Source organism: Pantherophis guttatus, chromosome 1, assembly GCF_059756535.1.
Source record: "Pantherophis guttatus breed Tessera chromosome 1, ASM5975653v1, whole genome shotgun sequence".
Taxonomy (NCBI): Eukaryota; Metazoa; Chordata; class Lepidosauria; order Squamata; family Colubridae; genus Pantherophis; species Pantherophis guttatus.
The window spans coordinates 238762243-238776631 of record NC_142063.1 but is presented as its reverse complement, the minus strand read 5'-3'; the positions used below and the strand labels follow the sequence as shown (position 1 = coordinate 238776631).

General features: G+C 37.9%; 1 long non-coding RNA gene across 1 annotated transcript in view; it reads right to left on the bottom strand.

The window, feature by feature from the left end:
* The window catches only part of LOC117660899 (uncharacterized), a 26084-nt gene extending 13203 nt beyond the window's left edge, over positions 1 to 12881 (bottom strand). The window contains exons 1-3 of the long non-coding RNA XR_004589838.3: positions 12776 to 12881; positions 7748 to 7815; positions 4554 to 4634 (exon numbers count right to left, since the gene is read on the bottom strand). This is a non-coding gene — a long non-coding RNA (uncharacterized LOC117660899). The remainder of the gene's footprint in view (positions 1 to 4553; positions 4635 to 7747; positions 7816 to 12775) is intronic.
* Between the last annotated feature and the right edge of the window lie 1508 nt (positions 12882 to 14389).

Sequence of the window (14389 nt, the reverse complement as noted above, 5' to 3'; positions counted from 1 at the left end):
TCATTTTACCTACCTCGAAAGGATGGAAGGCTGAGTCAACCTTGAGCCTGGTGAGAATTGAACTCGCAGTAATTGCAGGCAGCTGGCAGCTAAGTGCTACTTTAACAGCAGCAGTTTAGTCTGCTGCACCACCCAAGGCTCTTTTGACAATTTCAGCCTCATGGATGGTCTTCTACTCATCCCCAATGGCAGAATTGTATTTTGAGTTGCTTATTAAGTTCCCCTTTGGTGGATTTTGGGAAACGTGGATTTGATAATGAAAGATGACACCATATATTCTGCCTATGGGCAAGAAGTAGAAAAATACAAAATGTGACTGTTCCCAAATCCTTCACCTTTCAGAAGTATCAGGATCAGCACAACTCAAATAAAATGCCAGAGGCTATGTTGTCAATTGCAACAGATTGGGAAGGTATATCACGCTTGTCCTTTGTTTCTTTCTCTTTCCCTGCTTGGATATTTTTTTAATTGACAGCTATTTTGCCTAATCCAGGACCCATTATAGGAAGGTTCAGCCTCTCATATCTATGCTGTGAAAATTTCAAAGATTATTAGAACAGGCCCAGTAAGTCATGATACTGCCAAATGGTATCACTTTTGTTACATCATTGCAGAAATAACACCAGTTATATCCTTGAACAAACAACCCAAGTATGCATGCCATGCCATTGTTTAAATAACACGGCATACATACTTGCATCATTTGGTCAAGAACATAACTTGTGTAATTCTTTTTTTATATATATATATAAATTTTTATTAATTTAAGAAACCACATAATACATTTATAAATGCAAGTAAAACAATTTACAACAAACATCATCTTTATAACATCTACCTATAATATCTGAATTGTTACAATATCAATATCCTATATTCTTCAATATACAATATTTCTCTCACCTTATATAATGATATTATTTTATTGATATCTCGTGTCTCTTTCTTAAATTTCATTTGATTTAAAAATTTATTTAACTCTATTGATATCTTTTCTTTTATTCAATTTTTCTTTCTTTCTTCTTCTCTTTTTTTCCCACTTCCCTCTAACCATTTATACCATTTTTGCCAGACCAGATAATATTCAGATTCTTCTTTTCCTTGGATCTCCTTGGTAAGTTTATCCATCTCAGCGCATTCCATAATTTTGGATATTAATTTCTCTTGAGTCGGGACCTCTTCTTGTTTCCAATTTTGTGCGTATATAATTCTTGCTGCAGTCAAAATGTGTGTTATTAAATATATTATTTCTTTTTCATATTTGCTTGTAGGTATTCCTAATAAATAAGTTTCTGGCTTTAATGGCACCTTTTGAGTTATTATTTGTTCCAGTTGCATTTTTATATTGTTCCAGAATTTTTTAGCTTTGGGACATGACCACCATATATGATAGTATGTCCCTTTATGCGCTTTACATTTCCAACACAGTGGAGATGTGCCAGGAAACATTTTAGAAATTCGCGCCGGTGGTAGATGCCACCTATAGAACAATTTATAAGCATTTTCTTTGTATGGTACAGATAATGTTAATTTATTAATATTTTTCCACAAATTTTCCCACTTATTTAATTCTATTGCATACCCAAAATTCGTCACCCATGTGATCATATTCTCTTTAACTACTTCCTCTGCTAGTTTATATTCCAATAGAAAATTATAAATTTTGGTTATTAATTTCTCATTGGGGCCTAATAAAATTTTATCCAACTGATTTGATTCCATTTGAATTCCAGTTTTTTCCATATCAGATTTATATCTCGATTTTAATTGCAAATATGACCACCACTCTATTTCCACATTTTGCATTCTCAATTCTTCTTGTGTAATTTGTGTAACTCTTTTGTGTAATTCTTATTAATCATGTGTACAATATTGCTTGCTACTAGCAGTTGTCACTAGATGCTATGTATGGTTTCTAACAAAATTCTTCATTTTTGAAACTACAACCAATTCCCCTAGTGGTCTTCTTTGTCATATTGGTTAGATATGGTTCATAAATATTGAGAAGAATGAGAGGCTCTGACATTGGTGAAAAGAAAATATTTTTGTTTTTAAGCTAGAAGACAAGTTAACATATTTTTTTTTAAATAGTTCCTAGTTCTTTTATTGCATTAGTAGTGTATCAGCTAAATAGTACTGCATACTTTCTATAGTCCTAGGCTGTGATTTTTGCTAACATATGATGTTTTTAAACGTTACATAGAAAACTAGACATTTGTAATAGACATCTATTGAGAGAGAAATTTTGTTCTGAAGAGCATTCTATCATATATAAGTCAGGCCATCATATATCACTTACCCATTGCTTCATTCAGCAACCATTCAAAGTTATAATGGTGCTTAAAAATAACTTTATGACCGAAGCCTGCATTTATGACCTTCACAGTATCCCTCAGTCACATGATCACCATTACAGTCAGTATGCATTATCCAGTGCCTGACCTGTTGTTTTTCTTATTTTCTCTCCTGGCACACAGATTGGAGAGAAAAGGATTACAAGAAAGTAAACTGGCACACAATGGGGAACATTCATGAAAAGCAATGCACTAGTATTGGCAGTCATAAATGTGCTACACAAATAGATTTATTCTCCATAGTATTCCTACATATTCTCTCATAATCCCTTCCTCTCCAATATCTTTGCTCTGTGAGAGTGGAAGAAACAAGCAGTTTGTCTAAGTAATCTCTCCAGTGCCCAACCTTTTTTCCCCTGATTCAGACTGAAGAGATTGAAAGGAAAGAATTACAAGAGAGTAAGCAAGCACACAATGGGAAATACATTAGACCAGGCTGTCAAACTCCTGGCCCACGGGCCAGATGCATCACGCGCTGGTCACGCCCGGTTTAGCGAAGGGGGAAAAAGTCCCAATACGTCATGTGACGCTGCAGTGACGATGTGAGTTTGACACCTCTGCATTAGACTGTTTGAGTAGCACACTCACAGTTGCTGGCACCAACACCTTTACTTCTGATGTGTATTTTTCATTGTGTGTTTCTTATTCTCTTGTCATTCTTTCTTCTCCAATGAAGGTAAGTACAAATATTAATTCATTTCTTGTAAATTATCCAGTCTTTGGGTGAGCATTCCAAAGGGCAGGATTAGGAGGTAAACAAAAGCAGAAAGTGTGAAATTGATTAGTCTTGTCAGTTTCAAGCCAGAAAGCACAATTGACCACAATGGTCACATGATTTCTGACTTAGTGTTGCTTAGTGCCAGAGTTTCTGGTCCAAATTGTGGTTGCTAAATTAGGACTACCTATAGATTGCTAGAGACAAATTTGGTATATTACATAATTGAAATTAGGCTACAGTGACAATGTGTGCTTTAGCAATGCTTTAGATGTCGTAGACCTGAACCATAATGAAGATGAAGTCATATTAAGTCTTTTGTCAAATATACAAAAAGCAACCGTAATGATATTTGATGGCATGCTGATGTTTGACGAAGGACTTTCTAACACCTGCCAATCATAAATCCATTCTTAGAAAAAATATTTGCACAAGCACAATTGAAATGCATACTCTGGTTCAAATAACAGTAGCAGATTCACCTAATTCAAGTGAAACAAAATCTGATCTGATTTCAGTAGTGCTGCATAATTAAACTTAAGTCTAAACTTAATAATCTTTCCTCTCTTCTCTCTCCTCCCTTTCCCTTTCTTTTCCAAACATTGGCATTCTGAGCCAACAATGCTCTCAAGTCCTTAGAAGTTGTACAGCCTCAGGTTGAGAAACACCTTTCTAATTTATAAGCTGACTATCCTTTTTTCTCTCAGAACAAGAATGCTGGTTAACTTCTCCTGCATTGTGGTTTTTGCCTTTTAAGACTATTTCATAACTCTGCCCCAGCCTACAACTTTGGCATTTTATCTCACAACACATCACTTCCATATAATCTATCAAAAAAAAAATATCAGCCACAAAGCTCCATCTGTCTCTTTCTCCCACTTACATGCCTTTTTCCCCTTCTTGCACAAAAGATACTCTATTCATTCCTGTCTATCGCAAGAAATTCCTACAGAAAGATTAAAAGGTGATTTCACTGAGCAAATGGCAGATTTGACTTACACATTTTCTAAATGCCTCAGTGGCTTTTTCCTGTGTTTGTTCCATTCCTAAATACAGAGAAGAAATCTGGTTGAACTAATAATATGGCAACTTGTATAAAGAAGCTGTTAGAGAGGGGGGGGGAGAATACCTTGCAATAAAAAGGAACAACATGACCCGCAGCAATATCACAATTATCTTGACCCACAATTTTTCCGCACTGTTACTCAGATTTTCAGATTGAAAGAAATATCTCTCTCATGCTTGATAGAAAGAAAAAAGAAATTGTACTATAGCCAAAGTGAAACAAGCTCTAATAGAATATATGCAACACTGGTTTGGACAGTGAAATCCATGGACTCCAGTGAAACAAACTCTAGTTGTTTTTTGAGTGTTTAAAACACTTACTGATTTTTTTCCTCTCCCTGCAATACATTATCTACAGGTGAATGCAACTACACCAATGAGTTAATTCTTTTTATGAATACATGTAATGCATTGTGTACCTATTGTGTTTAGGAGTTGACCAATGACCAAATCACAACTGAGTCTTGTTGGCTTCTCCGAGCATAAACTTGTGGACATTCCTGTTGAAGAAAGAGATGCCCAGTTAAAAACCTGAACAATTCAAGCTTTTTTTAACCAAAAATAAACATGTTTGGAAGGGTGTGAATGTAGAGAATATTCCTTTACTTTTAATTAGATCACTTTTTTTTTCCTCCCTAAAATCTGAGGTTTTTTTCTCCCTTGACTGGGCTTTCATGTTTTTATTCTTTGTAACACATATACTGCAATTACATTACTTAACAGAAGTGTAAGATTTAAGCATTCTGATGATGTCAGGGTCAGTGGGTGGAGCCTCCTGCCGTTTTTACTACCGGTTCTATAGAACCGGTGCAAACCAGGGGCAACCCACCACTGAATCACATCAAGTTGATTATGGTTTCCTTTACTATAGATTAATGTAAAGGTTTATTTCAGTGTAATAAAATGCTGCCTATTATATGATGAAGTGTTTAACTGGAAATACTTGACATAGAAGTAAGTACTATGGAAGTTGGGGAGAAGTAATAGTTTAGTGATACATACATATAATATTCCATAGATGGGCAGATGGGTAGCTTACCAAGTACTTTAGGACAGACTATGACACCCTGCCAACAAAAGCGCGTATAGTCAAGGCTATGGTTTTCCCAGTTGCAATGTATGGCTGTGAAAGTTGGACAATAATGAAGGCTAAGCGCCAAGGAATTGAGGCTTTTGAACTATGGTGCTGGAGAAGACTCCTGCGAGTCCCTTGGATTGCAAGGCGATCAAACCGATCAGTCTTAGAGGAGATCAGCCCTGACTTCTCTTTAGAAGGCCAGATCCTGAAGATGAAACTCAAATATTTTGGCCATCTAATGAGAAGGAAGGACTCACTGGAGAAGAACCTAATGCTGGGAAAGATTGAGGGAAAAAGAAGAAAGGGACAACAGAGAACAAGGTGGCTGGATGGAGTCACTGAAGCAGTAGGTGTGAGCTTAAATGGACTTCAAAGGATGGTAGAGGACAGGAAGGCCTGGAGGAACATTGTCCATGGGGTCATGATGGCTTGGACATCAACAACAACATAACTAACAACAACAACATGACAAGCTGGCATCAAGCTGCTTAAGAAAATTGCTACATTTGAAAAGAAAGAATTCCCTCTTGCCTATTAGTCACTGCCCATTGCTTTAAAAACTAGACAGAGTTTATTATCTATGGAGTAGCTTCCATTCTTTTATCAGGCAAATAAATAACCTTTGTTGAATGACAAATTAATTAAGAATCCAATTAATGACCCTACTCTTTTGCTTTAATTCACACTAAGGCTTTGGGTTCTGGGGAAGAGTCCAAATAAAGCAAAACATCTCAGAATCTCTCCAAATGTGCTCCATGCTTACCACAGATGCAGATTTGTAAAGCCATCCTTTCCTCTGCTTTCTCTTTCTCTGCTGTTTCCATAATCCCAGGCATATCCTAAGGATTTCCCACAGAGCCATGATGCAAAGAAGGCCAGTGCTGAAAGCTTAGAATGATCCCAATGCTAAGGCTTTGGGCTTTGCATGGATAGATGAGGGAGAAAGGCTGAGAAGGAGGGTGGGCATGTATAGGGGTGAAATCATAAAGTCAAATAAAAGTTAGGGACCATGAGGGAAAAAACTTTTGTGGCTAATCAGCAGACAATGAGAAAACGTGAGGATAGCTCCATAGAGTCCATCAGCCAGAAGAAGACAAAATGATCAGCAGTGGATCTGATGGCTGGCTGCCCAGTTAGACACAGCACACTGATCAGCAGGTTTGGGTACAGACAATGTTTTAACACCCTTCAGCTATAGAAACAGTAAAACAATCCCACTTGGTCATTGTAAGACGGAGGAACATTGTTCCTCTCTATGTCCGTGGAGAGATAGAAATAACAAAATGAAGGTTATTTACGGAAGCTACATTAGCTGACCCTCATGCTGAAAGCAAGCTGTTTGTGCTCTTTCTCCTCCTTTTCATTTTTTGGGAAAAAGTACCCTTAAAAATTCAAAGTCTTAAAAAATATCTTACATACCGTATTTTTCGGAGTATAAAATGCACCGGAGTATAAGACACAGCTTAGTTTTTGGGAGGAAAATGGGGGGGGGAATCTACCTACCAGGTATCATCTGGCTAGTGTCCTTAGTCTGGTCAGCTTCGGCACATAAATTTGCTGGTTCTAAGCCACAGCTGAGAGGAAGCAGCAATGAGAAAAGCAGACAAAGCACGGGAAGATCACTTCACTCAGCTAGCGCCTAGTTAGGGCTGAAAAAAAGCTTCTAAAAATAGCTGAGAGTCGGAGCAAAGCATGGAGATTGGTTCACTCGCTAGAATCTTATTAAAGCACAGCGGAGAGTCGAGGGAGCAGGCAAAGCTGGAAAGATCGCTTCACTCACTAGCGCCTTGTTAGTGCCTTGTTAGGTCTGAAAAAAAGCTTCAAAAAAGCTACATTCGGAGTATAAGATGCACCCAAATTTTCAGCCTCTTTTAGGGGGAAAAAGGTGCGTCTTATATTCCGAAAAATATGGTAGTTGCATCATGGTAATTACATGAAGTCCTTGAAGAGGACAAATTAGGCTTTATTTTAAATTGTCATGATTCCTTTGCAAGTGTGAGTCAATTCCAGACATAATTCCCATATACCTTCTGCATCTGCATTCAGTAACTATAGTTACAGTATTCCTAAAAATGGAGAAATGGTGAAACTGGCTATTTTTATATATAAATGACCAAGCGAAGTGCCTGTCTGCCACCAGAAAGCAAGTAGAAATCATAGTTCAGCACTACAGGCATGATTGATAATGCACAAAGAGTTTCAAGAGCTAAGACTCAAAAATCCTCATCTGGATAGACTAATCGGCATTTATATTTTCTTCATGGTACTTTTTTTTCTGGGGGGAGGGGAAATGAATATTTTTGAAAATAAAAGCTATGTTTTTAAAGTTTCTATTAAAAATAATAATTGTGCAAAATAATAACCACTTTTCTTGGCTCTCTTACTAAATACATTACTGAATATCCTTAGGCTCTAGGCTGGAAGCTGAGAGAGAAGGCAATAATAACCCCTTCTATACTTTGCCAAGAAAAAGATCCTGGCTGTATATGTCCATGAAGTTATTAGGGGCTGAAATTAACTGGAAGGCATCTTTACCTGCATCCTTAATTAGCTCAGAAAATATTCTTTGTTAGCTTGGAATAACTTATTTCCATACTGAGACCCTAAAAAAAAAAAATTCAATGGAACAGTTATTGCCTTAGCACCAGAAGGGGAAAAAATGAAAATCTAGAGGGCACAGACAACCCAAGGCAAAATTATAACAGAGAGAGAGAGAGGGATGAGGGAGGGAGGGAGGGAGGGAGGGAGGGAGGGAGGGAGGGAGAATGAATCATAAGGATATAAATTATACAGAAATATATATTCATGACACCAAACAAAATTCATCTCCTGTCAAATATATATTGAAGAATATGTCAAATATTTAAATAAACATGATTAAAGTTTTCTGGCACTTATATTGATGATGAAATAAGCAGAAAAAGCTCTTAATGTGATGCCCAGGCTCTAACATTATTTAAAACCTTCATTAGGAGAGAATCTAAGGACAAGTAAATAAGGATAGCCACTCGTTTAGTGGATTTAATGACAATAATTTCTTCTGGCCTTCTTGATTGGTCTCAATTAAATACACTCCTTATTCCTTGTCCTCTTTTGCTCCCTGCATGTATGGGAGCTTTTCTTTTTTTAAGGGGATGGTGATAGAGCCTCTAGTTCTTTGATCTTCCCATATTGATTTTCCAAAGCAAAAAGATCGCATGTTTTTGCTTGCATGCCAAAAGACTTCCTGCCTTTGTATGTCATTTCTTGAGAGTTTGGGAAAATGAATTCTATGAACACTTGGCTTGAACCAGTAGAATTCTGCACATCTGTAACCAAGTAATACTTGGTCACTCAAGTGAGGGTCTCTAAGCCCTTCCCTCCCAATACCTTTCACTTTCTGGCAATCTTGTGGGAAGTTTAGTTACTTCTGCCACCACTCTTTCCAGAGATAATATCTGTCTTTCCTGCTCATGTCAAAACAAGGGGAGAGGACTCTTTCTCATCTTTCTGGGACTAGCAGGGTGACTAGCAAGTATGGTTGATCAATTCTCTCCTAAAATGAGGCTACACATTTCAGAAGATGATATAAATTGTTTAGAGTAGAGTAGAGTAGAGTAGAGTAGAGTAGAGTAGAGTAGAGTAGAGTAGAGTAGAGTAGAGTAGAGTAGAGTAGAATAGAGTAGAATTTTTTATTGGCCAAGTGTGATTGGACACACAAGGAATTTGTCTTGGTGCATATGGTCTCAGTGTACATAAAAAGACAAGAAACATTCATCAAGTATCATAAGGTACAAAACTTAATGATAGTCATAGGGTACAAATAAGCAATCAGGAAACAATATCAATATAAATCGTAAGGATACAAGAAAATATAGTTACAGTAATGCAGTCATAAATGGGAGGAGATGGGTGATAGGAACGATGAGAAGATTAATAAAATAGCCTCCCACCGACCAGTCCGTTCCCACAGAGAGGGTCTCCTCAGGGTGCCATCAGCCAAGTTATGTCGGCTGGCGACGCCCAGGGGGAGGGCCTTCTCTGTGGGAGCCCCAGCCCTGTGGAACGAACTGCCCCTGAAAATTCGTAAGATCTCCGACCTCCGGTTGTTTCGCTGCGCATTGAAGACCCTGTTGTTCCGCCAGGCCGGACTATCAACACAATAGTTTTAAATTGGGGTATTTAAATTTATTGGGGTTTTAAATCTGAGCCACTTTATTTAATTATTTTAAATTTTATATTGTTGTTTTGTCTGTGTTTTTAAATAGGCTGTACACCGCCCTGAGTCCTTCGGGAGAAGGGCGGTATAGAAATAAAATTATTATTATTATTATTATTATTATTATTATTATTATTATTATTATTATTATTATTATTATTATTATTATTATTATTATTATTATTGCAGACTTAGTGAATAGTTTGACAGTGTTGAGGGCATTATTTGTTTAGCAGAGTGATGGCATTCAGGAAAAAACTGTCCTTGTGTCTAATTGTTCTGGTGTGCAGTGCTCTATAGCGTCATTTTGAGGGTAGGAGTTGAAATAGTTTATGTCCAGGATGCAGCATAAACTATCTAGATCAGCAGTGTCAAACTTGATCATGTTGTGGGCTGAATAGTGATGTATTGTGATGTTTTTTGCCTTTGCAGAGCTGGAGTGGGCATGGCTGCGAGGGCCCTATCCAGCCTGTGGGCCACCAGTTTGACAGGCCTGATCTAGATTAATGTTAAGAAATTCTGAATTGAAGGGAATGGGATAAATGGAAAGGAAAAGTGTCATGAACCCGATCGGTTTTAATTTGTAACTAACTTTCCAGGCATGAATAGACATTCAGTTGAATATACAATGCAGATGAAATAAACAGGACTCAGAATCTAAAATAACAGTTTCTATCAATCTATAATATAAATATGGGGGAAAAAATAGTTCTAGTCCATATCTAATTCAATTTCCCTAGATCGGGGTGTCAAACTTGTGTCGTCACGGAGTCATCATGTGACATATCGTGACTTTTTTCCCCCTTCACTAAACTGGGCGTGGCCAGTGCATAATGTATCCGGCCCACGGGCCACGAGTTTGACACCCCTGCACTAGATGGACTTGAACGACAATGGCCATTGATCATAAGGAAGGTGGTGTTCCTGCCACAGCACATGACAATCAGTAGTGGGTTCCACCCGGTTCTGCCAAGCCAGATATGACATCACCGAACCGGTTCTGCCCACCCCCGCCCCCCCACCCCTGCGTAATTCTTACCTTTTATTTGGCCCCACCCCCAATCTATTGCTGCCTCCTGAGTCCCAGCTGATGGCTAGAGGGAAAAAAACTGTTTAAACTCTTGCCGTGGGGCTTCAAAGGGCTGCCTTACAGCTGACCGGTGGTAAAAGAAAACAAATGAATAGACCGGTGCCTGCAAAAATACATGAGTAGATCAGTGGCTGCAAAAATACATGAGTAGATTAGTGCCTGCAAAAATACATGAGTAGACCAGTGCCTGCAAAAATAAATGGGTAGATCGGTACAGCTCTGCAAACAGTTAAAAGCCTGGTAGACCAGTACCTCTGCTAAATCCTAAACAATTGTCACATGACCATCAAGCCACGCCCACAAAATAAGTCACGTCCACAGAACCGGTAGTAAAAAAATTTAGAACCCATCCCTGATAACAATGGTGTGGGTGCTTGCCTACTGTGTAATAAAACACAATACAATATACAAACCACACACAAGAAAATAGTATTTTCAATGTATAGTTAAAGGAGGATATATATTTACGGTTATTTATGGGACCGCCTACTACCACAAACAGCCTCCCACCGGCCGGTACACTCTCACAGAGAGGGGCTCCTCCGGGTGCCATCAGCCAAGCAGTGTCGACTGGCGGCCCCCAGGGGGAGGGCCTTCTCTGTGGGGGCACCCACTATCTGGAACGAGCTCCCCCCGGAGGATCCCGGATCTGCGCACTTTCCGCCGTGCTCTTAAGACCCATTCCAGCAAGCTGGCCTGGCCTAATTTTCTCCCCTTTCTTTTTAATATTTTAAACTGAAATTTTAATTTGTTTTAAATTATTGGGATTTTAATTGTCTTGGACTAAATTATTTAATTTGGTTTTAAATTGTTTCTAACTTTTGTATTTATACATTTTATTCTGTGCCTATTCACCACCCTGAGTCCTTCGGGAGTAGGGCGGTATATAAATTTAATAAAACAATAAACAAACAAACAATATATGTGACAGTGTGAATGGGAAGTATATTTCTTTGCAGCTGTGGTAGTAGATACAGAAACACATGATGGTCAAGCCTTTTATGCTTTTTACTATACACACTAATTTACACAAGGTATTGACAACAGAGCTAAACAATATAGTCCTGGTATCAGGTTTACTCCCTGATTTCCTTCCCAGAAACCTTCCCCCTCTATCTCTCCTGCTTTCCCTCCCCCCCCCCCCACATTTATTTCCAACTCCTTCCCCTGTTTCTGGGCATCACAAGAGTGAAAATTAAAAAAAAAAAAGGCTGGGTTTATTGTAGTGCGCTCATCTTGGCTTAATCTCCAGCTCCACCAAAACACCAAATGCTTCTCCATTGGAGGATAAACCTCTCTGAGGGTCTTCTGATCAGTTTTTCCCACAAAATCAGGGCTTCTCTATTGGCAACTGTCTCCCTCCATCCTTCCATAGTCTTAGGTGAATCCACTGCCTACAATCTGCCAGATGTCCCCTTCCCTTTCTTGGGCCTTGAGGTGGAACTCTCATCCCCATGGATCTTCCCTTTCTCCTGGATTATTCTGTACACTTATCTTCTCTCTCCGATTTCTCCCCAGCCTTTATCTCTAGCTACTCCATTCACTCTAACTACAGTCTTTTACTCTCCTCGCCTTCTCTCTATTCTTCTCCAGTTTCCAGTTTTTCTTCACTATAATGGCTGAGTCACATCAACAGAACAGTAGCCAGGCTGGGCCACTGAAACCCATATTCCACAGTAAGATTGAACATGTAGACAGTCTCTCTACCCCACCCCCTTTTTCAGTTCATCGTTTTGATGAAGAACAGAGTCTTTGCATTTTTTTTGCTTGGTTGATTCTTTGACATTTAGTTTCCAATCATTCCAAACTATCTTACCTGTAGCCATCTGGAACTTTTGCACCTGAACTATATGAATTTGAAATGCAAAGTTATTTTTGTCTACTTATGATTTTATTTTCAGTAATGAAAGGTGCACGCATTAAAAAACAGATTTAATAGGCTCACAATAAGACATTTGTAAACAGGAGGTATAAACTACGGTAGCATTTTAAAAACTGGCAAAAACCAGGCTATCTAATTAAATTAGCAATAGATTGGTTATAGATTATATAATTTTCAGCACCCATCTGGCAATAGGAAGTAAGAACATGGCTGAATGTTTCTCTCCCTACTCTCTAATAAACGAAACCCTTAAAATAACTCATATAAAGTTGAATTAAAACCTTCTCCTAATACAATAATTTGGCATGACCAGGAGGTCTAGCTATTTTTATTGTCAATAGAGTAAAAATTCCCTCAAGTTCAGTTCAGCTTTTGGTAAATTCAGGAACATACCCGTTTAGCTTTCTCAGCAAGATTACAGAACTTCTTTGACTTCTTTTGATTTCCCAGTCTAGCCTGCAGCTCAGGGTTTTCTAAGTGTGTGTGTGTGTGTGTGTGTGTGTGTGTGTGTCCTAAATAAATCCTACCCTAGTTAGCTTTTTGAGATCAGCCAGGTCAGCCAGATGCTGCCATCTACTGTGACTATTGTTCAAATAGGAGAAAAGTGATCTACTCTAATGAGCCCAGGAATATATGCCAACACATCTTATCCATGATGTAAAAGGTGATCTACCAAAAGGCAAATTATGCTAACTATTTGGAACTGCAGCAAAAATAGATTGTCAAATTATTTACAGTTTTCATCTCAGGAAGGAGCTTCTGATTTGGCACATCATGGGTTCAACAGGCTGTATAGAGTTGGATTTGAAAGACTGTTTAAAGCTCAGTTACATGTTTTTTCTTCTTTAATAAGTTAGATAGTAGAAGACTGTGTCTTACTTTTTATTCTAGAAACTATGAACAATCAGCCAGAAAGATTCTAAGTGCATTTAAAAGTACAGAAAACCCTGGTGTTAAGTGGCATAATAATTGGGTAGACTGCTGTTTATTTTCATGAATTTTAAATTATGCTCCCCAAGTGAGTCAAATAACTGATGATTGGAATATTTTTTAGGTTTTGTTGGTCTAGATATAAAACATAGATATATTGATTTTTTTTAAAAGAACCTTCTCCTTTCCCTTAAATTATTATTAATTATGCCTTGTTCAATGTTAATATTCTGTCCACTCTTCAGTTCATCTTGAAATGATATGCTATAACTTGAACTAATATGTTGGAACATGCTGCTGAAGGACTTATTACCAACTTTCAATATCTATTAAAGAAATAAAATGCTTAAAAAGGCCACAAATTATGGTATAAATTTTAGCTGCTGCACTACATCGAAAGCTGGAGCAATCCCTGAATTTGCAAGAATACAATTTGCAATCCACCACATCTATTACAGGTTTAATGTGAAGAGTTTCTCCATATCAGATTAAAATGAAATTGTTTGCATGCCCTAGACTTCTCAGAGTTCATCAAGGGCATTTTCTAAAGCCTAAAGTACTTTAATGCACATAGTTAAAACTTGATTTGGTATAAGATTTGACTGAACCATGAGACATTTTCACTTTTTCCATTTGTTATGGATTTCCACAATTTCTATTAGCAAATTTAGATAGTAAGTGGATTTGAACAGAGCTACTAAAAACCCTGAAGAATGGTGCCAGAATTCTTGTGATTACATCTTTTGCAGAAACACACATGGACAAAACAAATCTTGAAAAACGAACAACAGTACAACAGGAATTGTTCACTAGCCACAGAATGCTGAGAAGTCAAAGGAAGCAGCAGGAAGAATGGAATCCACAACCTGAAGAAATGGCTGACTGGAATTCTAAGTAGAAATATTTCTGTTGGAAAATCAGGAAGCATTCAACACATTAATGAAAGTTTCATTTTAGGCAAATATCCAAAGTTTTGATAGAAATATTTGGGGAGACAGCTAGATGTATTAATATGCACAGGCATATTAATAGGGGGGAGACAGCCTCAGAATTAGAGTTGGATGACACAATTTTGCT